The following is a 4,347-nucleotide window of genomic DNA, read 5'->3' on the forward strand; positions in this document are numbered from 1 at the left end:
AAAAAAAAAAAAAAATCCAGCCTGAGCCTGGGTGGCTCAGTCAGTTAAGTGTCCAACTTCAGTTTAAGTCATGTCTCACAGTTTGTGGGTTCAAGCCCCACATCAGGCTCTGTGCTGACAATGCAGAGCCTACTTGAGATTCTCACTCTGCCTCTCTCACGCAAATGCTTTCACTCTCTCAAAATAAACAAACATTTAAAAAAATACAATAAAATTTTCTGTAATACCCACCACCATGCCACCCAAAGCCCGACATCCAGCCTAGCAGGCTAGGAGTCTTCCAGTCTCCTCCATGCAACTTAGTTTCGCACCAACTCAGTGCAACATGAGTGGAGCAGACAGCTTCTCCTAGGCAAGTGTGGACCCTCTGTTTCTAGAAGACAAACACTGAATCTATAATCCTCTGGCCAGACTCTATGTGTTCAGTCCAGGATGACTGCCTTAATCCCAATGAAAGACTACAAGAAAGTCATTTACAAAGCATGAGTATCTAGAATTACAATGACTTTCTAATTGAAGTGCAAGTCCCATTTCAACCTCTTCCTTCATAATGTTCTTTACATTGCTACTAGTGATTTAACCAAATAAATGTGATATCATCCCCTGCCTTAAAAAATTTCTGATGATTCCCTACTGTTTAAAATAATTAGCCAAACTTTTAAAAAACTAAAGAAATCCTTGGGGCATCTGGATGGCTCAGGTGGTTAAAGTGTCTGTCTCAGCTCTGGTCTTGAACTCAGGGTCATGTAAGTTCAGGCCCCACACTGGGGTCCATAATGGTCATGAAGTCTACTTAAAAAATAAAATAAAAAAAAAACTAAAGAAATCCTCCATAAATATAGATTACCTTCCTGGCCTCATCTCCTTCAACTCTTTTCCACACCCATTGCTCACTCAATTTCAATTATGCCCTGCATTTTCACCTGGCTTTATCCTGATACCCCAATTTACTTGGAAACTCTTCCTTTTCCTGGCAAAATCCTATTCAACATGGAAACGCACACTGTAGTAAAGGTGTAAGCAAAAGGGGTTTTTAGTTTTGTTTTTGCTACAACATATCCTTTTATTGCAATAAAATATGATGCAAATTATTTGGGGGACAATTTAGCAAAACTTATTAAAATTTTAATTCAAATATTTGAAACCAGCATTCCACCTGCAGTAATACAGTATAATGAAAAAAATAATAATCCAGAATGCTCACTTTAGAAATTCTCACCAGAATAAAACTGGAAATAAGATAAATATTCATTACAATTTAAAGAAACTATAATATCTCCACATAATGAAACACTAACCCATTAAAAATAATGAGGCACCTTGGGGTACCTGAGTAGCTCAGTTGGTTTAGCATCTGACTTCAGCTCAGGTCATGAACTTGGGGTTCAGGAGTTCAAGCCCCATGTCAGGCTCTGTGCTGACAGCTCAGAGCCTGGAACTTGCTTTACATTCTGTGTCTCCCTCTCACTCTACCCCTTCCCGACTTGCACTCTGTCTTTAAAAAATAAACATAAAAAAATTTTTTTAATAATAATGACTTGACTTGCACCTCAACATGCAGTCAAGAGAAAAATGTTCAAAATTTTCTGTTGAGTAAAAAAAGCAGAGGGGAAGTATGTGACATATGATTCCAATTTTGATTTTTAAAATATAAAAGTTTATGTATATTTACATAAATTTTTAAATGTATATTTAAATATAATTTTGAGCATATATAAAATGGTTGGAGAGAGGGAAACAGAAGATTAAGAAGAACTTTTCACTTTGACAATAATGCATGTTTTTGAACTCAATTTTTTTATTACTGGCATATCTACTTTTTTTTAAGATTTATTTTATTTTGAGAGAGAGAGATTGTGTGAGCTGGGAAACGGCAGAGGGAAAGAGAATCTCAAGCAGGCTCCATGCTCAGTACAGACCCAACACAGGGCTCACTCCCACAAACCATGAGATCATGCATGGCCTGAGCTGAAATCAAGAATTGGAGACTCGACCAATGGAGCCACCCAAGCACTCTATGGTATATTTACTCTTTGAATCAGAAACATGCAGTGTTTTTTAGGAATCTAGTTACCTTTCAAGTCTGTTCTCAAATGTATACTTTACCAAAAAGCCTTTCCATAAAACCCTCTACAAAAAGTAAGAACAGTTCTCTACTCAAAACCTCCAGAAGGCCAGAGTAGAGACTGTCTGCCTGCCTTCCTTCCTTCTTCAAATGTTGCCACATTGTCCAGATGATCTGCCTACTCCTCATCTATATATTCTAAAGGAAAGCTAGGTCACTGACTTACCCTATCCACCTATACAAAGGCTAGATCATAACCCTATCTCCCTTCAAAATAAGGACTTGCTGGGGCAAGAGGCTTATACACCTGCAAAAGAAACCCATTTCAACATACACAAGTCTGGGCTTGATGCACCCCAAGGTTTGCCAAGAATTTGAGGAAAACAAACAACGTAAGAAGGAACAATATGAAAAAATGGAGAAACTAGCCTTTTAGTAAAGAAAGAACTCAGAAAAAAAGAAAACTTAAAAATTATAATTATTCTTACAACAATTTAAAAGGCTAATGGTAAAATAACCCAGTTAAAGATGGCTGACCAAGGACATACTTTTATCTTTTGTGACCCAGGACAGTAAATGAAAATAAAGAATATACAAACAAACAAGAGCTATAATGAGGGACGGGGACTGACTGAGGAAATGAACAAAATTTGGGGAAAATCCAAAGCAGATAGTTGAATCATAACCAATGGAACTGGGCAAAGACACAAGATATATAATAAGCACAGAGAAAACTAAAGTTAAATGAGCTATCAGGCTACCCTGCAAAATCTCAGATAAGTTCAGTATTCAGAAATACAAGATACCAAAGAGGATATATAGTTAATACATAAAGCTGAACTCAGATTAACTGAAAATCTATAGACACACACAACCACATTCCCATATTGTACCACCCAGCAGCCAATTACTTCAAAGGATAGAAGGGATTTGGCATCTCAGAGCAAAGCAATGGATTTTGGTTGTTAGGTGCTCAAAAGAAAGAGTTGATTCAGAAGCAAAACTTTAAAAAAAAAAAAAATTGAGGGGCACCTGGGTGGCTCAGTCTTAACCAACTGATTACTTCATCAGCATCACACTTCAGCTCGGGTCATGATCTCGTGGTTTCTGAGTTCGAGCCCCACATCAGGCTCTGTGCTGACCGTTCAGAGCCTGGAGCCTGCTTCAGATTCTGTCTCCCTCTCTCTCTCTGCCCCTCCACAACTCATGCTCTGTCTCTGTCTTTCAATAATAAATATTTAAAAAAAATTTTTAATTTGATACAATAATCACAATTCTCTTTACTCATACAAAACTTAGAAGGTAACACATCCTTACATTCATAGCATTCTGCTATGAAAAGAAACCCAAAAAATGGCTCTATGTGATTAAATACATGCCTGGCAAAATAACAATTCCAATAAAACAGTACAAAAATAAAGCCAAGAAAATAGCCCTGAAAAGGAACAAAAATAAAAAGAAATTAAAAACTGTTTACTATTAGGCCAAGGAGTATGGTATGATTACATTTTCTTCTCTACTAATCTAATATTTTTAGCTGAAGTCAAATGGATTTTTTTTTAACATTCTATTGATTGCTTAAAACTATGTCACATTTTAATGGTTTCCTATTTCAACTATAACCTCCTTGTATCATTTCTTCCTCCTGAATTTTTTTTTTTATATTTTTATTTATTTCTAGGAGAGAGAGAGACAGCGTGAGCAGGGGAGGGTCAGAGAGAGAGGGAGGGACAGACTCCGAAACAGGCTCCAGGCTCTGTGCTGGCAGTCAGCACAGCAAAGAAAATCAAAAGAAGCAAAGGATGTGAAGTCCACAGAAGTGAGCTGAAAGTAAAAGTCAAATTCAAAGAGAATAACCAGTGATAGTGGTCAACTAGGAGATATCTAACACGTTCAGGATGCTACCATTCAGAGATGTCATAAGGAACTAGTAAAGACAGAAGATAGCCTTACCCTGAAGTGTTCTATACAAAACTACCACCAGAGAAGAAGCTGTCAAGATGCCATGTCAACTGATGTGCTCTTTAATATTGACAACACAGTCCCATATTTCTTAAAAAACAAAATTAGAGAGATGCCTGGCTGACTCAGTCAGTTAAGCATCTGATTCAAGTTATGCTCTCCCAGTTTGTGAGTTTGAGACCCACGTGGGGCTTTGCACTGGTGGTGCAGAGCCTGCTTGGTATCCCCTCCCCACCACTCCCCACCCCCCGCTGCCGCCTCTGCCCCTTTCCCACTTCCATGCTCACTTGCTCTCTCTCTCAAAATAAATAAAAACTTTT

This window comes from Hyaena hyaena, unplaced genomic scaffold (genome assembly GCF_003009895.1).
Source record: "Hyaena hyaena isolate Hyena2069 unplaced genomic scaffold, ASM300989v1 scaffold_503, whole genome shotgun sequence".
Classification (NCBI taxonomy): domain Eukaryota; kingdom Metazoa; phylum Chordata; class Mammalia; order Carnivora; family Hyaenidae; genus Hyaena; species Hyaena hyaena.